The 27,106-nt window shown below is 40.1% G+C and overlaps 1 protein-coding gene across 2 annotated transcripts in view; it reads right to left on the minus strand.

Moving 5' to 3' along the window:
* Window positions 1-27,106, minus strand: part of OPCML (opioid binding protein/cell adhesion molecule like) — a 1,159,533-nt gene that overhangs the window by 1,020,000 nt on the left and 112,427 nt on the right. The window lies entirely within an intron of this gene.

Here is a 27,106-nt window from a genome sequence, read left to right on the forward strand (position 1 = left end):
AAAGAGAGAATAAGAACCAGGCAGAGATCAGAAAAGATAGAGAAAAGAGAAATTGTGTTAAGCTGTAGTTTTTTTCAGAGACAGCAAAGACCACAGCTAGGGCTGACCCAGTGGCAAAAAACCTGTTCAAGCAATGATAAGAAAAATCATTTACTGGGCACATTAACTTAAGTTGTGGGAGCTGAGCTTTCCCTGGGTTGCCCATTGGATAAATGCTGTCAGGATATGCTGTGAGCTGCTCCAATGAGATGTAATAATTGAATTTGTTTTCATTTAATTTGGAGAGCCTTTAATTAAAAGCCAGGCCTGTGTGTGCAGAGAGATAAAGCCAGGCACATGGAGACTGGGGGTAATTTGGGTGCTGAATGCAATAATTAATTGTAAATTCAGAGGTCAGGGGACTGGCACTATCTTTGTGAAATCAGCACAGTGAGCAGGCCATCCGGCTGGAATGGGCTCAGGAGTGGTGGAAACACGCTTAAGTGATTTTTTGAAACCTTAATCACAATTACAGAGTAGTGTGGAGGTTAATTTGCAAAGTTCATTAATCAGAGAAATAAATACATCAGTGATCACTTGATGGAAGACAAACTGGAAAGTCTGGTTTTCCAGCCACAATTTCCCAAACCTCCCATTCAGTTTTGAAATAGTACAGAGTCCACACCGTGATTAATCTTGCCAACCTTTATTTGCCTTTGAACTGCTAAGCGGTATATCTCTCCCCTCTAGGTCTGAGGTTAAACCCATCCACATGACCACTTCGAGATAATCCAAACATGTCTTGGAATGATGGGGCTAAAACAGAATAAGCCACAGAATCAATTCTGGGATTTTCTATTAGCATTCAAGAAATCAACAGCTAGAATTAGTATCAGAAGACAGAGTTAGAATTAATGCCCAATATTAATCCCTGGAATTAGGATTAGAGGGTTAACTAGAGTCATCAATCTTTAGGTATAGTTGTATTTCATGATATAAAGCAATAAAGTAAAGGTTTTGTGCATACATGTGAATTGCTGCCCTGATAAATGGCATTCCATTAGATGCACATTTTGTGCTTGAGAGAGCTTCATTATGGAAACTTATCCCGGCATGCAGTGGTAGAGTTGATAGGAGGCTGCTCCCTTCCAGTCCCCCCGGCAGGGTGGAGAGATGGGATCCACATCTACTCCACTACCAGCATGCTGAAGAATTCACAGCTGGTGAGCTCCCTGCTGCAAAAGATGGGTTGCCACCCAGTGCAAACCCACACGTGGGTGGTGCCTGTTCCCAGACATGTTTCTGGAAGTCTCCTGCTTTCAGCTTATTTTTCTCTGGGTTATAATTGCTCCCTAGAGAAAGGAGGCTGACAGGTCAGGGACTTTCGTCAGAGATGGGCAGAGTGGACTAGATCAGAAAGTGTCTGACAGAATTGCCTGAAGCATTTTTAAAAATACCCATGCTTTATCCTTTTCCCAGACCTCCTGAACCAGGATCTCAAGGGAGTCAGGTCCCTGGTAATTCTAAATCACCTGCAGCTAAGAACCACTGGACTAGATAAACTCCACGCTCTCTCCTACATCTGAAGTCATGTTTTTCTGGGCCACACTTCTGGGAGCTGTACATCCACTGTGTGCTTAGAAACTTGCTGTCCTAGAAGGTATAGATCTCTTAACATCATCAATAGGTTCTTGAAAACTGTGACTTTAAGTGAAACGATGTATAACAAAACCAACTTTACCATAAGCTAAATAATGTAAATAAGAGGTAAATTTCTACTGCGTGTTTCTGGTCACTAAAAAAAATCACCAAACTTTTAAATAAAGATCCAAAACAGTTCTACTATTAAACGTTGAGATGCCTGTGAGCTGTATACATTTAAGAAAGATTAATAAAAACAGTGAGATAATATTTACCAGTCTTTGGTGAATCAGTGAGTGATGGTGGTCACAGTGGTGGTGGGTTAAATCAAGGAATAAATGTTTCTGGAGTGAAAATTGTTAGGGCATCCCCTCTACCACAAAGTTCCAAAACAAACTATTACAAATATGGCTGGCAGGCCGGGCGCGGTGGCTCAAGCCTGTAATCCCAGCACTTTGGGAGGCCGAGACGGGCGGATCACGAGGTCAGGAGATCGAGACCATCCTGGCTAACACGGTGAAACCCCGCCTCTACCAAAAAAAATACAAAAAACTAGCCGGGCGAGGTGGCGGGCGCCTGTAGTCCCAGCTACTCGGGAGGCTGAGGCAGGAGAATGGCGTAAACCCGGGAGGCGGAGCTTGCAGTGAGCTGAGATCCAACCACTGCACTCCAGCCTGGGCGACAGAGCGAGACTCCGTCTAAAAAAATATATATATATGGCTGGCTTGCTGAGCGCTTTCATACCGCATGGTTTATTGTCATGCATTTGGATGATTACTTTGGACTTTACAAATTTTTATTTGAAAATAATTTGTATACATTCATTCATTTTTCAATCCAGTTATTCTAGTTCAGGGTCGCAGGTGGCTGGAGCGTCGCCCAGCAGCTCAGGGTGTCAGGTGGGAGCCAGTCCTGGACACGACGCCACTCAATAGCAGGGCTGCTCACGCTCACCCCCACACTCACTCAGACTGGGGCCTTGTGGACATGACTATCCACCTAACATGCACAGCTGTAGGATGTGGGAGGAAACCAAAAGACCCTGAGAAAACCCCACCAACATCAGGAGAATGTGCAAACACCACACAGACAGTGGCCCTTCCAGGAAGCCGTTTTTTTCTCATTATTGTTATAATGAAAAGACATGGAATGAAACAATGCTATTCGAGGACCTGCGGTAATAATGGAGTCTGAGGATTAGACACTTTAGTTCAATCATCTCTCTTACAATTGAATAAGCGCTATTGTATCTCTGCCAGCCATTGTCCATCCTCTGCTGATGCCTTGGTTTTCACTAAACTTAGATGCTAGGCTTCCTGGGTGTCTCCGGACACCTGAAAGACAGAAGCAGCCCCTTGTGCATTCCTGAGCAAAGAGCAGGCAGCTGTGAGGGGGACAGGCGTGGGCTGTGGAAGGAAGGAGGTGGTAACCCTCTAGAGCAGGCATCTCTGCCTGGAGGAACCAACCAACACATCATCATACCCACTTCACAGACGAGGAAACTGGGGCACAGAGAAAGATGACAGTTTGCCAGAACTCGTCCTCAGACAGTGCAACTCCAGAGCCTGAGCTGTGAACCTACGTCACTGAAGTTCTGTTCCCAGTTCTCACTCCAGGGCTCTCTGGTGGCTAAGTGGTCAGTTTAGAAAACTTGACAGAGGAAGTAATAATGCGGTTAGAGGAAAATTTAGAAAAAGCTTTAAGGTGAGGTGTAAAAAGGCTAGTACTGCCAATGAGAATATTTACTCCATAAATGGAAGCTAAAAGCATCTAGTCTCCCAGTGGGAATTTAAGCAACACTGACAAAATGTTCTTTTACACTAGTTCTAATCACTACCGCTGAGCTCCTACTCTGTTCCAGATGCCAGGGGTCTCATATACATTTTATCCGTAGAGTTTTCTACCAACCATAACAGCTGTGACTATCCCCAATTCATAGCTGATGAAACTGAGATTTGGACCAATGTCTCATAGATATTAGTAGGTCTGATGTCTCCATAACCTATTCAGAATAAGAAATTTCATTTCTGGAGTTAACTTCTTAATCAAACAGTAATCAAGTAATAATCACCTTCTAAGCACTATGCGCCATGCTAGGTACCACGGAACACAGGTAAAGAAATGAAGAAAGTCTTTGTCCTTGTGGGTCCTCAAGTCCAGTCGGGGAGAGAGACAAACAGAAAGCTCAATATCATGTGATGCAGTCTCTTAATAAGAAGTACGGCTGCTCTGAGAACACACAGCAGGGTCATGGAGCTATCTGCAGAGGTGGGCCAGGGAACAAGCAGAGGAAGGATGTGCTGGAAGGTGAAGAAGCTGATTGACAGGACAACATATGCAAAGCCTCAAGGATCAAATGAGGGCAATTGAGCTCTGAAAGCTGGAGGAGCCTCTTATGACTAAGGGCATAGTTATGGTATATAAGAGAGTGGTGACCGCTGACACCGGAGCACTAGTTATACTTCCAGCTACCCCACCAGTGCCCAGCACAGTGCTTGCAGCATAGACTCTCAGTGCTTTATAGGGTGAATGTTACAAAATAGGTGTTGGGTGACATCAAGATTCCAGTCCTACCTCCAAGTGGCCTGGCCTGATTGTTGTCCAAATTCAACTGATGACCCTAATACTCCCATCTCCATGAGGTCTGATTTTCGGGTGAGCCCAGCTCTGGCTGTCACTTACATCTGTGGCTGTTGGGAGGCAGGAGGGGAATATGCCTTTGCACTCAGCCCTGTTTCCAGGAGCCATGCACTAGCTGAGCCTTTTTCTCTAGGTTATAATTGCTCCCTCGAGAAAGGCTGCATAGCCTGCTATGGTTTCCCTTTCTCTCTGGGTCTATTTCAGGAACTGGTTTAGAAGTTGTGGGGTTTTTGTTGCTTTTTTTTTTCTTCTTTGACTGAAAGCACACGTTAAGAAAAAAAGAAGAAAAAAAAACCCCTCTCATTCCCATCAGCTCTTTTGACGTTGCTGGGAGACAAAGCAAGCAGTAGCAAGTCTCCAAAATGGGCTTAAAAAAATATATTTAAAATAAACCTCTAAAGCAGAACGGCATCACTTGACGACTTGTTGTACATTCTGATTCTTCTCCTCCTGCTGCAAGAGAAGGGCTTTCTTGGTCCTGTGAAAAGGTAGCTGAGAAGAGCCTCATTTAATTTTTAGAGACCATGGGACCACCCTTTCCAGTGACCTAGACTGAAAAACCAGGCATGGTGCCCAAAAGTGACCCAATACCTCCCATTGCTCCCTCAAGCATCTTCACATTTTGATCTCCCTTGGTTAGACCTGTGACTGGCATGCGTCTCCTCACAGGACCCTGAGGAATTAGACAGATATTAGAGGAGCAACAGATGAAGACCAGGGAGGTCAAGGTGATGCTGGGACCTAGACAAAGACTTTGGTTCCCCCAGTTCACATGGAACCAATAGGGTCCTTCAACTTCAAGGACTAAAGAGGGCACGAATAATGGGTGTCTCGGGGGTACCCAGTGGGAACTACACATAAGAGAGCTCAGGGGGGTACAGGCTCCAACTCGGATTTAATACTATTTAATTATTTTTAAGTGGATGTGACACTTCTTCCACATCTGAGTTTTTGGAGCAATATTCACACCCACTCCTGCTTTCCTTTGAAAACATGATCAAGCATGCCAGCATGGTGCTGAAATGCCTCCTCCTAACAGAAGAGGGCCAGGCCCAGAGAGGAAGGTCAGGCCAGAGGTCATGGGAAGGGAACTCTTGGGAAGAAATGCAGCCCCCAGGTCTGGCCAGCCCTAACTCTGGGGCAAACTCATTTACAGTGGCCTTCACACAGTTCCTCTATTCTGGGTCCTGTCGCCTCACAGTCTTAGAAGCAGTCTTCATGGCTGTCTCAGCTACAGCTTCCAGTGCTCCCAGGCATTATTTCATGTTCCTCTCACAACACACATGAGAGGCGGGGTAGCCAAATATCCTCATCCCATTTGTCAATGAGCTCAGCCAGTGAAGCCCAGGGTGTAGCTCAAAACCTCCGAGTCCCAGGTGTTTCTATGTGTCTATGCTGCTCGTGGTGGAAGATCATGGAAGGGCCTTCCTCCACTTCATGGGAACGTTTTCCTGTTGATTATCTTTAACTAAACATCATTGATTTGCATGTGAGATAAAAATTAGGGAAGGGAAGTGGCTTCCCCTCACATGTTGACAATCAGGAAACATTTATCACCTCTTGCCCTGAATGTCATGGAAGCAGCTACTTATTTGCCACCCCCTCCAGATCTGTCTATCCCTTTACCACGGTGGTAGTCAGAGTTCCAGGAGGAAACATGTGGCACCTTCAAACGGTCTAATTTGAGGAGAATGCAACACTCTCTGCAAAGGCAAGGGCAGAATGTAAGCAAATCCCAAAGTGTGATAAATGCAGTCTCTGGAACTAGTAACTGCAAAGCACTTTCACCATACTAGGCCTGAAGTGGGAATAATCACAAGAACAGTGCCCTGAAAAGAACAATTGGAGAGGCCCACCTAGGAGGGGCTGTGATCTTTAATTGAGGAGCACAGCTGTCCCACAGTGAGGCCAGAGGGAGGGAACAAGAGAATCAATACTCAGACCTCACCTTCTTCCTCCAAACATCTGCCACAGATGTCTATGGGCCAAACCAACTGGAAACCAGAGGGTCAGAGAGCATGTGTCATGGGCACAGCTCACAAAGGTCAGCTTCCTGGGTACAGAGCACTTTAGAGGTGAATGCAGATGGTATCTAACAGCACCTTAGTCCTCATCATCAACCTCATGATATCTGTTCATCATACAGTAGAACCCTATTATCTGAGGGGTTTTTTGAGATGTATTTTGTATGGATGAGAACTTGTCACATTACCACCAACCCAGCTGATAAGATAAGGATGAAAAATATTACACGTATGCCACTATCCTCTCTTCATACACGCCAAGAAAGTTTTCCAGTGGAGTCTGTTGTTTGTAGTTTGTCATTGCTTTAACCTTGATTTTGGAAAGCAAAGTGGTAAATGAGATTGGAATCAAGTAGCTGAGAGAGTGTGCCTGGAAGGGGAACAGAGAGTGAGTCTGAGAAGTCTCTTTTTTGAATGACTATTATGTACAGGACACACTATTCTAAAATTAGCAAATTTGACCAAACTGAAGATTGTGAAAAGACTGCATAAAACATATCTCCCTTGGATGCTTAAAATGTCTTCCTTCATCCTGAAGAATCCACCAATCTTCTTTGGGAGGACTTATCTTTCTGTGAAATCAAGGCCTGGCTTAGAAGCACCATCATACAGGATGATGAGTTCAGCTGACCCACAGAGCTTCTGCAGGAAGCCAGAGCCTGCAAGACCTGCAAGACCCAGACGTGGGACTGCAAGTTTTGAGGGGATGGTGGAGATGCGGAGGGCAGTGATCACTGGGGAAATGAGAGAGCGTGGTGCATGGCGCAGAACTAATCAGATGTTGTAGGGGCTCTGGAGACTTTGGAGAAGCCTGGAGACTGAGGGGTAGGAGTTGTTAAAATTAGAAATAGAACAGGATTTAAGCCACAATTTACTCCTTCCTGGTTTGGCCTAAAGCAAGTCTCAAATGAAGGATAATTGAATGGCTCTCACCCCTTTGTCCTGAGGTTCGCTACAGCTGATAGAAAACTGGGAAGTTTTTGCCTGCATCTCTTTCCCTCTGTTTCTCCTCCTTAACTCCAAGCCTGGGGTCTTATCCAGGGTGAGAGCTAACTTTCTGCTTCCAGAACTGTACTTAATTAAACATTTTAATTCAAACTGACAAGAGTGATTGTGGTTGTCAGGATGTGAAAAGAAAACTGATAAAGTTCCTTGCACCCCGTCCAATTGGCAGCTGGAGGACATGCCGCTGGAGAGAAGGCAGAGAGCCCTGGAGCTGTGGGACCCAGCACAGGAGCCAGCACAGGAGCCAGCACAGGAGCACTGCAGTCCCTGGAGGAGCCGCCTCTCCAGCCAAAGAGCAAGAAGCAAGAAGAATGTTCCCTCTCCTCTCACTCCCTGAGGCTACCTCCATATGTGTGTGCGCTTCGAGCCAGGCAGGTTTAAGACAGCAGAAATACAAGAGTTTACAGTCATTCCTGCATTTTCCCTTTCAACAGTGACTTACCTACAGCCTACTCTATATAAAGCACTCTGGTCCTTGCTCTGGGCATGGGCACTGGAATGAGCACATCAGAATGTGAATATGCTGAATCATCGGGCAAGAGGCCCGAAGAAAGCCTGCATGGCTTACCACGGAACCTCTTACCCTAGAACATATATATATACATGGTTTTCATCCTTGGCCAGCATGACCCTTTTTGAGATTTACCAAAACCACCTTGCTGGCTTTTTTGAATTGCGCCCCAGGTTGTCAGAAATTCCAATATGCTATTCTGAAATTTGCAGAAGGGGGTTAGGAGATTCCTAGGGAAAATAATCCATGCCACAGCCTTACCTTGCTTTCAGTCATTCTCCTGTTGTATATCAGACCGAGACCTAGTGGGCTGTTGTTAGCTATAGACATAAATCTTGGTTCTTAGGTATAGAGTTGACAAAAATAAACTGAAAATCACTGTCCTAAAGCAAAGTTTGCTTTACACACAAACCTCCAACAAGTCAATCTGGCCCTGCGCATTTAGGAATCCATCTAATCCCACAGGCTTTCAGACGAAGCCAGTTCTCAGGCTTCGACAACTCCCCATGAAACCCAGTTAACAGCTTGGATTCGCAAATCCCCAGTTCCCAGCTCTTCCCTGCCGCATCAGCACAGGGACTCGAACAGACTGTGCCATTTAAAAGCACTTCACTGTTGTCTCTCAACCCCAGGATTCTCTGCAGCATCTACCCCTTGCTGGCTGTGACATCCTGACCTTGGAGAATTTGTCACCCTAGAAATACAGACATAGACATAGGCCCAAGGAGTGACATCTGTTGCTAGGAGTGATCAGAAGATAAAAAGAAAATGTGGTGCCCAGCACAGGGGAATTACTTGATCAAAACCCGCCTCAACAACTCAATTCAACAAGACAACAAGAATTGGCATGTTCTGAGTACTGAGAGAGATGTGAATTTGTGAGTTATTTAGAGCAGTGCTTCTCAAGCTCTTTCATAGAAATAACCTGAAAACCTTATAAAAATGCAGATTTTTATTCTCCAGAGCTGGTGTGGAGTCCAAGGTTCCAAATTTGTAATCACTCTTTTTGTGTCAGGGATTTAGAGAGTGATACAAGGCATAGGCACTAAGAGACAGAATGGAGTTACAGTCAAGGAGGGTCAACCAGGAGGAGGAAGAAGAAGGCCCCCATCCACAATCAGCAGAACAATGGCCTCTCAGAGGCATCTGTGCCCTGATCCCCGGAACCTGTGCATGTGGTACCTTACATAGCAAAACGGACTTTGCAGCTGTGATTAGGAGTATGGACCTTGGAATGGGGAGATTATCCTAGATCATTTAGGTAGTCCCAATGTAATCACATGAATCCTCAAAACCAGGGACCCTTTCCTGAGTCAGAGAGAGGTCATGGTGAGAAGGAGTCCATGCTCTTTACTGCCCCATGATAATGGAAGTCCATAGCACGGACAGGACAGGAGACAGGCCTGCAGCTGACATTGGGCCCAGCTGCCAACTGGCAAGGAAACAGAAGCCTCAGTCTTGAAACAGTAAGGAACTGAATCCTGGCAACACTTGAACAAGCAACGAAGGTGATTCTCCCCTAAAACCTCCAAAAAGGAACACAGGCCTATCAATATTTTAATTATACCCCAGCCAGACCCACACGAGACTTCTGACCAATGGAAATACAAAATAATAAGTGCCTGCTGTTTTAAGTCATTAAATTTGGAGTATTTTGCTATAGCAGCAACACAAAATAATGTACTGCCTATCTGACTGCCCTGCAAACATCTTCGAGATAAAACAAAAACTGATCTTCCCACTTCTAGTCTCTTTCTATAATTGATTGACCATACACAGCAGCTAGGGAGAGGTCTCTAACATTTTGTTCTTATCATCGTCCTCCCCAGTCCCTCTCTCAAATTCTTTAATGGCTCAAACTTCTTGCAGAAATAAAGGTGTCTGTATAACTTCCCTTTCTCAATTATCCAGTCCACCTCTGCCTGTAGGATCTTCCTTCCAGTCAAACAAGCTGGACTAACTCAGCCTCATGGCTCAATACCATCCTATTCAGACCTCACCTCCTCTGGGAAGCCACCTCTAACACCTTGCCAGTGAGCCAGGTGCCTGAAACACTGCTCCTAATCCTGTTGTTTTAGCATCTGTCAGGTGACCGTCCTTGTCCATCTGACATCTGACCATACCAGGAGCTCCTTGAGAACAAGGCTGGCTGTCTCTGTCTCTCTTCTACCCACAGCTCTTGTAACAAGTTCCCAGCAAATGCAGGTTGAATGATCACCCACTGTAGTATAATATGAAGTATCTTTGAATTTTTTTCCTGGCTCCTGTCATGGAACTCCTAAAACCTTTGGATTATCCTGAAGGATAGAAAGTGCCTTTTGTTCTTCATAATGAGCCCCTAGGATAACACCTGATTTTATGCTAATGAAGTGACAGGATGGGGCCCTAAAATAGCCTTAAAATGGGGCCAGTCTCTAGAAAGAACAAGTGGATTCGAGGGTTGAAACTTTCAGCCCCACCCACCAAGCTCCAGGAAAAGATGGATGGGGGCTGTGGATTAAGCTCTATAAAAACTCTTGAACCACGAGATTTAATGAGCTTCCGCATTGCTGAACACATGGCAGTGCCAGGAGAGTAAGGTGCCCAGAGAGAGCAGGGAGGCTGTGTATCCCCCACCCAACATCTTGCTCTACCAATCTGGTCTATTCATCTACATCCTCCGTAACATCCTATATAATAAGTAAACATTAAGAAAGTATTTCCCTGAGTTCTGTGAGCCATCTTAGCAAATTAATTGAGTCATAGGAGGGGGTTGTGAGAATCCCTGATTTATAGAAGTACAGGTCAAAACCTGGTGCTGCAATTGGCATGTGCACACACACTGGACACCTAAAATGGACATTACCAACAATATCTGGCTTGGTCTTCCCAGCAACTCTAAAAGGCAGGCATCATTATCTGCATTTTTTCAGATAAAGAAATTAAAATGTGAAGAGAATGTATAATTTGCCCAAGATCATATAGCAAGCAAGTCACTAGCACCTGGATTCCTATATCTGTACCCTTGTTACTAGGAAATTCGGGAGGAGACCACCAATTGAATATTTACTAAATTCTATGCCTTGTGTAAGGGGCATTGTGTATGTTATTTAATTTAAGAAAAACGTGAACAAGTGGTAATCAAGGTCCAGAGAAAGAAATATGTAACTCTTTTTCAGAAAAGCAGGTAAATGCATACTGATAACAATGGAGTGAAAATAAAAATAAAGGGGCCGGGCGCGGTGGCTCAAGCCTGTAATCCCAGCACTTTGGGAGGCCGAGACGGGCGGATCACGAGGTCAGGAGATCGAGACCATCCTGGCTAACACGGTGAAACCCCGTCTCTACTAAAAAATACAAAAAACTAGCCGGGCGAGGTGGCGGCGCCTGTAGTCCCAGCTACTCAGGAGGCTGAGGCAGGAGAATGGCGTAAACCCGGGAGGCGGAGCTTGCAGTGAGCTGAGATCCGGCCACTGCATTCCAGCCTGGGCGACAGAGAGAGACTCCGTCTCCAAAAAAAAAATAAAATAAAAAGAAAATAAAAATAAAAGAAAAAAAAAAAACAGAAAAGCAGGTAAAAGTTTACACGAGCCTTGTTGCTTGCAAGACATAGGCAATTTCCCCGATGGAGAAGAATGGGGAGAAGATACTGGGCAGAGAGAACTGCTTGAACATGGTGCTACTTACAATGTATGCCATCTGTGGTTCGGAGGACTGGTGGCAACATGGAGTGAAGTTGAAGACAGCAGGAAACAATCAAGAAAAACTGGAAAATACTCTTGCCTGTCTGCCATGGCAGGGTTTTTGGGTTTCCACCTGATAGGTGTGGTGATCTGTATCTAGTTTTTAAGAAGGCCAAGTACAAGGCCAACACCATTCTAGAGTGACATGGGAGGTTTATGAAGGAGGGGCTCATCCAGTCATAATGCAACTAGATTTGATGACATCTGAATTCAATAGGGGGAAAAAATTCAAGAACTATTTCAGAAGCAACATAAATAGGAATTGGTGATTGATTGGCGGTTTTTAGAACTGAGGAAGAGGGAGTCTTAAATGACTTTTGTGTTTCTAGTATGTGTGGTTAAGCAAAAGATAGAATAATAGTCATGAAACAGCCTTTGCAAAATTATGACAGTAGGAGAAACCCGACATAGTTGACTCTATCTTGCTTCTAACCTCCAAACTGCCCCTGGTCATTCCTGGGTATGGGCCAAGCTTACTTTGGGGGGAATTTAATTTATGGTTTAATCTTAAACTCCTTAAAGCAAGGTTGATAATAGCCCTTCTCCAAACTAAACTTCCTTTGTAAAATTAATGAAAGGCCACCAGTTTAGAGTTATAAGAGGGGCATGAATGTTGCTAAGATGTAGGCGTGGTTAAAAGATAACCAGTCATTGTTCGGTAGGTCATAAGATTTGAAGTTTCCCAGTTACTTTTCTAGATAACATCACTACTTTAGAACCCAAGATTGGCCTTTTGAGATGTCTTTTCAGACTTTCGCATTTCTAGTGACCAACTGACTCCACTTGAACCCGCAATTTGTGACTCAGTGGGTCCTGTGGCCCCACCCAGAGACTGACTCAGTGCACAAGGACCATTTTCCACACACCTCTGATTTCATTCCCAAGCAAATAACACTCCTCTTCCCTAGTCCCCTGCCTGCTAAACTATCCTTGAGAAATCCTAACCTTTCACCTTTGGCAAAACTGATTTGAGTAATTACCTGCCATGTGGCCAGACTTATGCTAATAAAACTCTTTCTCTACTGCAATAGCACAGTCTCAGTAAGTTGGCTTTGTCTGTGCAATGGGCCAGGAGATCCTGTGAGGTAATTACAATCATAGTTGAGAGAGAGTACATGAGCTTGATTTTGAACATGCGGAATTTGTGAAACCTTGAGATGTCTGGCATAAGCTGGCAAATAGGCATGAATCTCAGGTTAACATGCTGATAGTGATGTGCTGGAGTCAGCTCCTACCCACTCATCAGAGCTTATTGCTAAATTTTCAGAAATTATATGAGCCAATTACTAAATACAACCACTAATAAAAGTTAAGTTATATAAACTTTTGATTAAGTAAGTTATAGTTTAAAAGGCAATGAATACTCAAAAGCCATCACTTTCTAATTATTTTACCACATTTTACTATTATCTATGCTCTTAAGGTAATTTCTGTTCATTTTCTCTATATGGTGAAAACACTGTATAATGGTTTGCTACTGTGCCCCCGACTCAACTCTGTTTGTAGCCTAAAATTGACCATGGTGAGCATATTTACCCCAAGAAAAATTAGCAAATGCTGCAAATCAAGGCTTGAATGTTTTGTTTATTGTCTAGGCTTAAGAAAGACATAGAGAAAATGTAATAATAGAGATTAAACTTAACATTCTATCATGTCTGTAACCATTACATTGTGAATAGCACAAAAAATTGAAGAAATATAGTTTGACTGTTCAAAACCTATTATCTAATTCAGCAAAGTAGTTACTCAGTCATTGACAAACAAAAGAAGTTCTAACATGTGTCTTTGTTGTTTTGCTTCATGTTATTCAATGTAAATAAAAATATCAACCAACACCCATGTTGGAACTACACTTGTTCATCATAAATTGGCTACGGATACCAGAATTTTGCAAAAATCAGGGAAAGTATTCCATGAGAATCAATTAAGCTTTACTGAATTTCCTGTAAAGAGTATTGTGGATTTCTTATTTGAAAATACTGTGCTAGAGATCCTTTATGTCAGTAAATGTTATAGTAATTAAATATACACACATACACACACAAACACACACACAAACACTTTTTTTTTTTCTCAGAGATTTGATGGTTAAAAATTTACCAGCACAATGCTGCAATACTGGTCACAGATCCCAAGATACTCCTGAACATCTTTGGCATGAAGTGCGAATTAATCCTAGCCATGAAGAAGATCCTTTTTAGATATCCTTTGCTGTTGCTTTCTCTCTTTAGGTCTCTAGGACAGTAGTTGGTTCTTTTTAATTAACTCTTTGTTCAAAGTAATATATCAGTTGAATTTCAGTTTGTTTTCATTTTTTGTTTTCCTGTTGTATGTTTCTACTTCTTTAGGACTTTTTTTCTGGCCTCATTGGTGTTAACAACTTATTCTAATTTAGATCCATCTGCAAACGTCATTAACATGCTATTTACTCCCTCATTAACACTGAAACATTATCATTTATCACTATCTGTGGTAATGATCATGGGATTAAGGGTATGGAGGCCTTAAGAAGTTTTGATTCTAATCAGCAAGTTGAAAAGGATGCGTCTAGGCCTACCCTAAATTGTCCAATGGCACGTCAAGGGCTTGGGGACTAGGTTTAAAAAGTAACTAGAATTCAGCCTTCAAGCTGGAATTCAATTTTTCCCAATATGGTATTATTTGAAAACTAGAAGGAACATCGGGAAATTTCATACCAAAATAATATTGGTCCTGGCAGTCACAACAAGTTCCGTTTATATGAGTGTCTCATGAGCCTTCAAGGAAAACAGTAAAAAGGATTACAGTAGCTGATAATTGGTCTTGAAAATGAGATCTTTAGTCAGGTGGGTGCATGGCTGGGGAAAAAGCTGCAAGAGCCTAGAATTAAACTAAAATAGGAGAGAATCATGGGGTGTAGATTTTGTCTTGAGATCAATAAGCAGTAGATTATTGGAGGGCAAACATAATCTATGGTCAGCAGGGCAGTGTTACCAAATGTTCTCCAACCTTACTCTATTTAACTCTGTTAAATAATGAAATTTTAGTAAACTGTATAATGATAGCTCTCAGTTGCAAGGGAAAGAGCAGTGTGTTCCAAGAAGCAAGATCAAAGCCCAGCTGCACAAAGTCAGTCCACATTGCCAAACGTGAGTGGAAAGGCATCATTTGCAGAATGTGGTCAGCTGTGGGCTCAAGAGAGTGAATTTAAGCTGTACAGGAAACGATTACAAGCCATCAGGATGGAGAATAGGGTGTCACTCGGAGACCATAAGAAGAGAAATCAGGCACTTCATTGTGTATGTTTCTCACTAGTTACTCTTGTTAGGGCTCAAAGAAAAAACTGAAATTATCATTTTTACGGCTATCTACAACACTTTAATTATTTTTCCTTCTCAGATTTGAACAAATTGTTGCAAACTGTAGAGTTGGGATTGTTGATTCAGCAACAGAGAGAAAATTGAAAACTGGGAATTTCAACCTCCATAACAATTGAATGTTAAGGCTCAGTCATTCACTCTTATTTTGTTTCTTTTAGGTCTATATGAACCTTTTATTTATTGAAACTTGCCTTCCTTATTGTGTATTAAGGAGTAACCAAGATAAACATCCTAGCAAACAAACTGTGGCAATGACACCAACAATCCTTAATGCTCTGGATGCCAATTGCTTTCGAGTCTTCCAGCTGGGTCCTCAGGCACCACAGAGCAGAAAGAAGCCATCCCCACTGTAGCCTCTCGGAATTCCTGATCCACAGAAACAGTGAAAATAATAATTATTGTCAGCTTAAGCCTCCAATTTGGGGAATTGTTTTTTATGCAGGAACAGATAACTAACACAGTTCTTTCTTTCTTTTTTTTTTTTTTTTTTTTTTTTTATTATACTTTAAGTTCTGGGATACATGTGCAGAACGTGCAGGTTTGTTACATAGGTATATACGTTCTCTGGTGGTTTGCTGCACCCATCAACCCGTCGTCTACATTATGTATTTCTCCTAATGCTATCCCTCCCCTAGCCCCTCACCCCCTGACAGTCCCCGATCTGTGATGTTCCCCTCCCTGTGTCCATGTGTTCTCATTGTTCAGCTTCCACTTATGAATGAGAACATGCAGTGTTTGGTTTGCCGTTCTTGTGTTAGTTTGCTGCCCATCAGTGATAGACTGGAACAAGAAAATGTGGCACATATATACCATGGAATACTACGCAGCCATAAAAAAGGATGAGTTCATGTCCTTTGCAGGGACATGGATGAAGCTGGAAACCATCATTCTTAACACAGCTCTGTTTAACTAGAAATGTATCTGCAGCAGGATTTACTGAATTGAATTAAGCAGAAGGGCTAAATTGTCATGACTGACTAATCAAGAACATGAGACACTTATTTCTAATAATATAGTAAGCACACATGAACCCATTACTCAAAATAAAAGACAGGACCTTTCCAATAATTGATGTGTGACTGTGGGATACTCCCAGTCCCATACCCTTATCCACCAGTAGCCAAAGACACCACATCCTGAATCCCATGCTAATCATGTCATTGCATCTTTTTCATATGATTTTAGGGCATACAATATACATTATAATTTGGAATTTATTATATTACTAAAAGTCATTGATTTTGTCTACCATATTTGTTTTGACTGCTTCTTCCATTTTGTGAATAAGCCATAGTTTGTTCAGCCATTCACGTGATGATGGGCATTTGAATTGCTCCCTAGCTCTGCAATTGTGAACGGTACTACTTTAAACCCACATGAATATTTTGTTTATTGTGCAAGTGCATCAATTTTGCTTGGGTATAAAACTAGGGACTGAAATAACTGAGTTAAATTTACAATATTATTATAGAAATGTTTTCTGTGGGCTGGGCGCGGTGGCTCACGCCTGTAATCCCAGCACTTTGGGAGGCCGAGACGGGCGGATCACGAGGTCAGGAGATCGAGACCATCCTGGCTAACATGGTGAAACCCCGTCTCTACTAAAAAATACAAAAAACTAGCCGGGCGAGGTGGCGGCGCCTGTAGTCCCAGCTACTCGGGAGGCTGAGGCAGGAGAATGGCGTAAACCCGGGAGGCGGAGCTTGCAGTGAGCTGAGATCCAGCCACTGCACTCCAGCCTGGGCAACAGAGCGAGACTCCATCTCAAAAAAAAAAAAAAAAAAAAAAAACTGTTTTCTGTGTCTTAAAAAAAAAGTGCCCTGTAGTTCAGAACATATTCACTCATATTTTCTATTAACAAGGTTTTATCTTTTTATATAAGTTCTTAATCCATCTAAAGTTGATTTTTGTTTATCATGTGAGGTAGAAATCTCACTTTGTATTTTTTCCTTGTCAATATCCAGTTTTGTTTTGTTTTGTTTTGTTTTTGAGATGGAGTCTTACTCTTGTCACCTAGGCTGGAGTGCAGTGGCGCAATCTTGGCTCACTGCAACCTCCACCTCCCAGGTTCAAGCGATTCTCCTGCCTCAGCCTCCCTAGTAGCTGGGATTACGGGTGACCACCACCACAGCCCGCTAATTTTTTGTAGTTTTAGTAGAGAGGGTTGCACTACGTTGGCCAGGCTGGCCACGAACTTCTGACTTCAGGTGATCTGCTCACCTCTGCCTCCCAAAGTCTAGGATTACAGGCGTGAGCCACCATGCCTGGTCAATATCCAGTATTGTAATTTTAATTGTTTAATTGATCTGACATGTCATGTCTGTCTTACATGAAAGTTTTATGTATGCACGGGTCTGTGTTGGGACGTTCTATTCAATCCCATCAGTTAATCTGTCTATCCCTCTGCCAGTAGCACATTGTTTTAATTATCACGCCTTTTTAATGAATCCTGATATTTGGTAGGGCAAGTGTCTCATTATAGTTCATCTTTTTCTATTGTGTCCTTTATTCAAATATACAGATTTTTAGAAAAATCTTACTAAGATTCATTAAATAACCTGCTGACATTCTGATTGAATTGTATTGACTCAATGTCTAGGTGCATTTGAGAATTGATATTTATATAATACACCTTTTCATTCATAAATATAGTGTATTTTTGTCAGGCATTTAAGTCTTCTTTAATATTTCTAGATAAAATAATTTTATGGAGATCTTGCACATCTTTTGACAGATTCATTTATAGGTACTTGGTATTCTCTGATACTATTGTAAATGATGTATTCTTTTTCACTGTGTTTTCTAGTTGTTAGCTACTGGTGTATAAAAGGGCAGCTGACATTTTATATTCTGTATTTATACCCGGTCATTCTTCCAACCCCCACCCCACACACACCCGCAACAGATGCATACATTTATAATAATTTGCCTACTATTTTGTTTTTTCTATGTAAATAATTAAGTCATCTGCAAGGATTTCCTCATTTCTAATTCATACGCTTCTAATTTTTTTATTCTTGTTTCATTGTACTGAATAGGACTGTAAACACAATTTTGGACATGTGTGCTGATAGTCAACTTTTTGATCTCAACCAAATTTTAAACCAAATGCTTCTTACATTTTCCATTTGATATGATATTCTTTCCTAAGTTTTTTAGTTTGTCTGTTTGTTTTATCTCTTTCCTGATGGTTAATTTTGTGTCAGCCTAGCCAAAAGGCCCTCAGATATTTAGTCAAACACTACTCACGGTGTTTCTGTAAGGGTGTTTTGGAAGACATTAACATTTAAACTGGTGGACTTTGAGTAAAGCATATTTCTCTCCATAATGTGGGTGGGCCTCGGCCAATCAATTGAAAGCCTGAAGAGAACAAAAAGATAAATCTCCCCTGAGCAAGAGCTAATTCTTCAGACTTCATGTGCAACATGAGCTCTTCCTGGTTTTCAAGCCTGCTGGCCCATCCTGTAGATTTTGAACTTTCTAGACTCCATAATTGCATGAGCCTATTATTTCCTTTTCTAGTTTCTTAAGTCTTATAATAAATCATAAATACACACACACACACACACACACACGCACATAAACACACACACATTTTACTGGTTCTGTTTCTCTGCAAAACCCTAATACACTCTTTACCAGGTTTAAGATGCTCTCAAATATTCCTAATTTCCTAATAGTATTTTTTTCATAATTATCAATGGGTATTACATTTTATTCAACACCTTTTATATATCTACTGAGATATTCATGTAGCTTTTTGTCTTTTACTCTGCCAATGTGATACATTATATCATGAATTTTCTAATAATAAATAATTATTGAATACCTAGAAAAAGTAAACAATTTGATCATGGGATAGTATGATTTTTCTTTTCAAATACACTGAAAAACTCAATTTGTTAATATTGTTTAGAAATTTTGCTTCTATATCCCAGGGTAAAATGAAGCAGTAATTTTCCTTTGTAGTTTATTTATTTTTGTCTTTTTTTAATCTGGTTTTAGTAACAGAGTAATATTTTCCTTTTAAAAAGAGTTGGAGAAAATTTCATTTATTTTGTACTTTCAGAAAAGTTTATGTAAAATTGGAATATTGGAATAATTTGTCCTATAAGTTCTTAATAGGACTTGTCTACAAAACCATGTAGGAGCTGGTACAAGTGCAATGATGTTTACAACTAATTGATCACAAGCAGTTACAGAGTCCTGTAGGCTTATTCTATCATTCCTTTTCTAGTTTCTTAAGCTGAAAAATTAGCTCATTTTTTTGAGGGTTTGTAACCTCTCTCTTATTTATAGATTCTTTAAGCCTATAAAGTTTTTGAAGCACCGCTTTTGCTAATCCTACAAGTTTTGATATGCAGGATTTTTATTATCATTTAATTCTAGATATTATATTCAAATTTTCATAATAATTTATATCATAATAAAATATATATTTATCAATATGTTTTTAGTGTCTACACATGCAGGTATTTTATAATTTCTCTTTTTGGCATTAGCTTTCAAATTAATACTACTGTGAAAGATCATAGTCTGTATAATACCTATTGTTGGAACTAGTTGAGGCATTTTATGGACAAATATACATGATCATGTTTTATATTTTATGTGTGGTTGAGAAAAACCTACCATTTCTGTTTATCGGGTGTAGAACTCTATATGAAACAACTAGGTCAGGCTTCTTAAATATATTGCTTGGTGTCCTTTAACCTTGCTGCTTGATCTGTCAATTATCAAGAGACGTGTGTTGATATCTCTCACTATGGTGGTAGATTTTCCCTACAGTTCTATCACTTTTTCTTTATGCATTCTGAAGCTATTCTATTGTATATATAATATATATATAACACATATATAATGTACATGTTTATTTCTCATTCATGTATATTTCTCATACATGTTTTTAATCTCATACATGAGATTAAAATTGCAATATATTTTGAATAAATTGAACTATTTGTCAGACTTATTTTTATATAATGACCTATTGCATCTCTAATACTGACAAATTTTTTTGGTCTTAAATTTTATCTGACATTAATATAAGAATTTCAGCTCATTTAATTAGTATTTGCCTGACACATCCATTTTCTCATTCTTTACTTTTAACTTTCTCATATCTGTGCTATTTTACCTCTCTTACAGAGTCTACATCTGTATCTTTTAATCAAATCTATCAAAATTCATCTTCCAATATGAAATAAGTCCATTTATATTTATTTTAATTCTTGATTTTGTCACATTAATTTATGATTTGCCATTTTCTACGTTTCCTATGTGACTTTTTATCTTTAGTTTTTTATTTTGTTTGTTTTCAGAGCCACAAGATTAGACGTGATAAGACTAGAACTTTAGGGCCCCCTTTTCTAACTTCCATCATGGAAGGATCATCTGTATCAGTACCTTCCAATTAAAATTAAAACCACAAATGTAAGCTACATGTGAAATTTTAAATTTTCTAGTGAACACATTAAAGAAAGTAAAAACAAACAAAATTAATTTTAATTGTGTATTTTAACTAAAAAATTCAATATATCATTTCAATATGCAGTTAATATAAAAGTTTAGTGAAAAGTGTATGTTTTTTATAACAGCTTTTTGAACTCTGGTATGTACTTTACACAGTTAGCAATTTTAATTCAGAATAGCTACATTTCAAATGGCTAGTGCATATCATATTAAATAGTCCAGGTCTAGACTTCCATCTAGTTCCTCTACTATTTTACCTTCCTATTTTAAACTAAAACAAAAAATCTGAACAAGGTATTTGACCACCTTTATTTCATGTAGCTCTTGTAAGAACTCCCAGAGCCTTGCCTATTATTTCAATATTTCATAAAATCATTTAATTAATCAATTGAGATTCTGACAAAAGTTCTGAGATCTCGTAAGAATATTTTTCTTATGCCCTCCCTCATATGTAAGTAAAAATGTGCCCGTATCTAAGCTTTAAAGTTTTAAGTGCTTTTTTTGCATCCATTGTTTCTATGGAAGAATCTATTATTAATTTGATGTTTAGTCTTTTTTCTCTGTAAGCTTTTGAATTTTTCTCTGACTTAGTGTTCTCAAATTGTATGTTTCCAGATGTAGGTTTTTCCTTTCCCTTTTGCATTCTTTGAACATTTTCTATGTATAATCTATTTTTCAATTCATAGAAATATATTTTAAATATCTTCTCATCATTGTTAAAACAATTCTGTCCTTCTGAGATCTCCATTTTTCAGATACTAGTATGTCTATCTCTATCCTTCACATTTCTCAGCTTTAAAATATATATCTTCCATTGTTTTTCTTCTCTTCTGTCATGTTGAAGATGTACTCAATATGGTGTTACAATGAATTAATTGGTCTCTCAGATGTGTTCATTCTATTTATCCCATCTATTGTGTTTTTTAATTTGAGTATTATAGTCTTCATACTCAATATTCTTCTTGGATCTTTTTTATGTTTCCTTGTTCTTGAGTCAAATTGCTATCTTCCTCTATCTGTTTTGTTTGTTTTTCAAACTAATTTTAATTTTTTACCCCAGCTGTTTTAGTAGTTTTTGTCTTTGGAATCTATAGTTTTGCATTTTATATTTCCTTTGAAATACTCATACTTTTCAAAAGTCTTGTAAGTTTGTTTTCTTCTGGGAGTTTGGCTACACAGCCAGGCAGAGCTCACTCTGAAAGGCCGGACTCATGCTTTCAGCCTCAAACGCTCTGGGGACAAGGGGAGGTGGAGGTCAGGAACCAGGAAAGTGCAGTCAGCCACTCAGCACCGCACAAAACAATTCTTCAGGCAGGACTTCACTTTTTTTTTTTTTGAGATGGAGTCTCACTCTGTTGTCCAGGCTGGAGTGCAGTGGTGCAATCTCGGCTCACTGCAATCCCTACCTCCCGGGTTCAAGCAATTCTCTGCCTCAGCCTCCCTAGTAACTGGTATTTCAGGCACCCACCACCACGCCCAGCTAAATTTTTTGTATTTTTACTAGAGATGGGGTTTCACCATCTTGGCCAGGCTGGTTTTGAACTCCTGCCCTCATGATCCACCTGCCTCAGCCTCCCAAAGTGCTCAGATTACAGGCATGAGCCACCACACCTGGCCAACTTCACTTTTTGTTATTGGAAGAGATAACTTGGATTATAATTCATAACCTTGGGGATAAGTTTGGGTTTTTGTTGTTGTTGTATTGTTCACTCCCTGCAAACAAAGGGCTTTAGACGTTCACTGGTTTCATACCTGAGAGATCCTGTACCAGGGATCTGAGTTTTCATAAGTGTGTTGTGGGACTCACCATTAAACACGAAGATATGGGGCAAGAATTCCATAGTTCTTTTTCTAGGTTTTTCTTTAATGCCATACTAGGCCATTTTTTTCTCAGGCCAAAGACATTATATATATATATATATAAATGCCAGTTCAAACCCTTGCCCCACCTCTCTATCACTGTGGAGAGGAGTCCTGGGAGAGTAAGCCTTAGCCATGTTAGTTGAGCATCTTGCTAGGAACCACTCATTTCCGTTTTTAGAGACAAGGTCTTGCTCTACCGCCCAGGCTGGAGTGCAGTGCTGCGAACATGGCTCCTCAAACTCCTGGGCTCAAGCAATTCTGCTACCACAGCCTCCTGAGTAGTTGGGATTACAGGTGTGAGCCACTGATCCCAGCCACTAATTTCCTTTTAATAATTATTATGTCACCAGGAAATATATACAAACACTCTCAAACTTTCTCATATTTCCAGTCTGTATAACATTTCAAAAATAATGTATTAATAATAAAGTATTTATGATTTTTGTATTACAAAATAAAACGAAAGCTTTTTGAATCAGAAAGTATTGTCAAATCCAAATAATTAAAATCCTGATTCTACATCTAAGAAATCTGAGGCTTAGAATGAAGAATCTCATTCAATATCACCAGAAAATAGCAGGTAGCAGAACTGGGACTAGAACAAAATGCTCCAATGGCATGTCATATAATGAGACAGTGTGTACAAAGTGCCTTACTTCCTTCTTCCTTCTCCACTGTGCCATCCAAGGAACCTCTACTCTTCCTCTTACTTCCTTTAGATTTCAACTTACACTCTCAAATGTGTTCTCCAGAATTGAGAAATGGGCTTCTATTTGCCTTTCATGATCTTATAACCATTCATGCTCTTTCAGAATTTATCTTTACATCCTGAAGAATTTTAACTTTATTATTCAGTACTCAATCATCCCTTTGATCATTTTAATTGCCTCATTCTAGAGTTTTTCTATCTTATTCTTGTCTTCAGTTTTAGCAATTGGAATTTTAGGCAGAAAGAATGAAGTTCTGAGGGATTTCCACCTGACAATAGGCATCTGTTGGTCATGTGAGCTAGCTGCAGATAACTGAGAGTGGACAGTAACTCCAAGCTTCTTTCCCTAGATAGGAGATAACCCAGAGAGCTCTGCCTACAATGCATCTGCAGGCAAATCACTGAAATTCTCTGGACCCTGTTAGGCTCCTGGCAACAAGTGGTCATAGAAGCTCCCAAAATGGAGAAAAGAAGTCCTAATGAGAAGTCCTCAAAGGACTCCTTTAGTAGTTGGGATTCCTTGGAAATTCCTTGGAAAAGCAGATCTGTTAAAGACAGGAAGCGATGATGAACCAAAGAGGAATAAACACCTTTGCGGAGTGGTTGTGGAATTCTCAGTGTTATTTATGGTGCAAGCATCCTGAAAGATTGATATAGTTTGGATGTTTGTCCCCTCCAAGGTGCATGTTGACTCCCAGTGTTGGAGGTGGGGTCTGGTGGGAAGCGTTTGGATCATGGGGACAGACCCCTCCTAAATGTCTTGGCGTGCTCTCCACAGTGATGAGTGGTAATGAGTTCATGAGAGAGGCTGTTGTTTAAAACAGTGTGGCACCTCCACCCCCTCTATTTGGCTCCCTCTTTCACCATGTGACACACTGGCTCTCCTTTGCCTTCTGCCATGATTGGAAGCTTTCTGAGATCCTCACCAGAAGTCAAGCAGATGCCAACACCACGCTTCTCGTACACCCTGTATAACCATGAGCTAATTAAACCTCTGTTATTTATGAATTACCCAGGATCAGATATTCCTTAATAGCAACGCAAATGAGCTAACACAGAGATACTCAGTTTTTCTGATGGCAAGAGCCATTTCCTATATTGTAACCTGCTAATCCTTATTAACATGAGAGAGGATTCGTTGTTCGGAACCAGAGTGAACCCCAACCAAGTCTCCCTGTTTGAAGAGGACCCTTTGCTTGGGCTTCCTGCCTCAATTGCATCATTTGCTGCAGGAACAAACACAAACAAGCTCCTTTTCTCCTTGGAGGGCATCTCCACCACCCTTCCAATCATTGTATCATTATTATTAAAATGGTGTTTATTTTCTGATAAGAAGAAAGTTTACTTTAAATGTTTGTAGAAAATACAGAAAAACAACAAGAAAATATGAAATTAGCCTGTAATCTTATAACCCTGATATAACCACTTATAAAAGTTTGCAATATTTCCATTTAGTCATAGGTACTATAATTTTATACAGTTTTATGTCCTAGTTTCACTTAATTTGGAGAGAGTTTTTCCACATCATTAACTATTTCTAAAAAACACAATTTGTCCTAGTTACACACAGTGTCCCATTCTGTGGCTAAATCATAATTTATTTTCTGTTTGCCCATTTAAAGTCACTTTGTTTACCTTGTATTTTCTATTCTAAAAATGCTGTGATAAACATCTTTGTTCATCTTTTGTTCCTGTCTTTGATGATTCTGAATGACTGATTGCTGATAATAAAACTACTAGTTAAAAGATTATTTTAAGGTCTTTAATACATATTGCGAAATGAATGATAAGCTTAATTAAACTTTACAAAACAATGTGTGCATCTGCTGCAGAGGTAGCAATATGCCACAAATACTAAAACAAAACAGAAACAATCTACACTATAATCTCCCCTATGAGCTGAAATTATCTACAGCCAAACAGCTTATAGTCCATAAAGCATGATTTTCCTATCTGATACTCTGTGTTAACATGACATGACTATTCCAGGAAATTCTTGACCCAGAAGATTCAGTTGGAAATAACTTTGAAAATTCATTGATCTCGATAATTGACTACTCCACATCTCTTCATCAGAGTAAATAGCTTCCTTCTTAGAAGGATAGATTGTTCAGCTGGAATCATCCAGTTGTTTACTCTGAGGTTTGCTCCAAAATCCTCACCTGAGTCCACCAATCCTGAACTATTATATCACAACTTTGGCCCAGTCCCAATCAGACCTCCTCACAGAAACACCTACCTTAAACCAGACCCCTCCAAATCACATAAATATCCCATCTTTATCCTTCCTTTTCAGACAGTGCTAAAAAGGCAGTGGTCTTCTGTATCACAGGAAGCAATACACTTGGCTTTGCTTGACCCACAGGCTATTTCATGGTCTCCTTGGGGTGCTGGAGGTACACTGCCCTTCCACAGTAGTGAAAGATGGCAGCATCTGTTGAGCACTTCTGTGATCCAGGGCTTTATCTTAGTTATAGCATTCCATCCCTACAACAGCCCTGTTAGTTGAGCACTGTTATTCAAATTGCCAAATGTTACATATTTAGAAAGTGGCTTTATGCTAAGAACTCTGCCTTAGCATGTAATAGCTCCAACAACTTCTATCCTTACAACACCCAACAACAGAGACACCTCCCAGTTTGGTCAGGGGAGGTCTAGTCCTGCGTCTTCAGGGCTACCTCTGTATTATCACATGGAGTAGGGGTCTACAGCACCTCAAGACGGTAGGTCCCAACCTGGGTGATTTTTTTCCCTTTCCTAAAATGCTTATTATAAAATTTTCTGTACATAACAAAATAGAGAATAGTAAACACTAATACATTCATCTCCTTGATTTAACTATTTTTCATATTTTTCATCTTTAATTCATTTTCACACTGCATTTTACTTCTTACCTATGCATTTGTTAAAAATAAAATAAAGGCCTTTTCCTGTATAACAATAATTATTTTCTTTTAAGAAAGTGCTCTCCCTCTGGCAATGTGGCAAATATTTTCGTTAATTTGTGCTAGGAAGTTGAGCATTGATTTAGACTCCTCACATACTTTTGTTCTTTCCACCCAAGTCCCAGTTCACACCTTTATACATATATACAAATCCACTTATTTTCCATAGTATAGATTCTGTCTTCATAATGCATCTCTGTCTACTTACTTCTTGTTCCATTCCCAAAACCAGAGACTGACAACATCTCTTGGACAGCTGAAATTATCTTAGTTGAGCACTCTGTTACACTCAGACCAGATAAGAGTTCTTAAAATACAGTGCTGACTGAATATACCACATCTTTTTGGAAACATTTCAGTAGCAGATTTTTTTTTTAACCAAACTAGCAGCTCCTGATGTTATCTCTATCAACTTTCTACAAAAATGTTTGTTGAGATACTGCAGGAAAAAAAGGAAAAAAAATACTCATACAACAACTTCCCAAAAGTAGACGCAGAGATACTCTATTTTTTCTATTCTGTCTCTCTATGCTAGAATCTGGGAGCAACTTCTGCGCATTGGTAAGGTTGAAGATGCATTCATGGTAAAACAGTGAAGGTGCAGTTGGATGGGCTCAGAAGGAAAGAGAAAGCTGCACCCCCTCTCCTCCTCTGCTCCAGGCCCCCGATGCCGACACAAACCTGAAAACCACGCAAGGAGGCCAAAGTCCTCCTTCCACAAATGTGCTCAGCAAATGCTGTTATCAGGAAAGAAACACAGCAAGAGAGCAGATGCCAATGGTGACTTCTCTGTTAGATGGGGATACTCCCTGGTCTCTCCCTCACACATGGTAGAAAGAGGAAGAGACTCAGAATGAGTCAACACTGGAGGCTGCCATGTTCACATTCTCCAAAAACATAACAGAAAGCAAGGTTAGAAATAATGAGTCAAAGTGAATTCAAAGTGTGAGGGAACTTTATAGATGCCAAATATGACAGTGAAAATAGGTATATCTGTTAATGAACAGGTAATTTTCAAGAACCATTATTAAAAAATATAAAAATCAGTATAGAAAGTAAAGCGAACAAACTGTTGGCAGTATGAGGCAAAATTAGCAGTAGTACTATTATGGGAGACTTTAACACTCTCAAATATAAGATAGACCTCCAATGAATATAAGGATATAGATAACTTGATAACGTAATTGACAGGCTAAATTTAAAAACTTGCCTTCACTACATTAGAGAAGTACCTTA

Source organism: Macaca mulatta, chromosome 14 (assembly GCF_049350105.2).
Source record: "Macaca mulatta isolate MMU2019108-1 chromosome 14, T2T-MMU8v2.0, whole genome shotgun sequence".
Classification (NCBI taxonomy): domain Eukaryota; kingdom Metazoa; phylum Chordata; class Mammalia; order Primates; family Cercopithecidae; genus Macaca; species Macaca mulatta.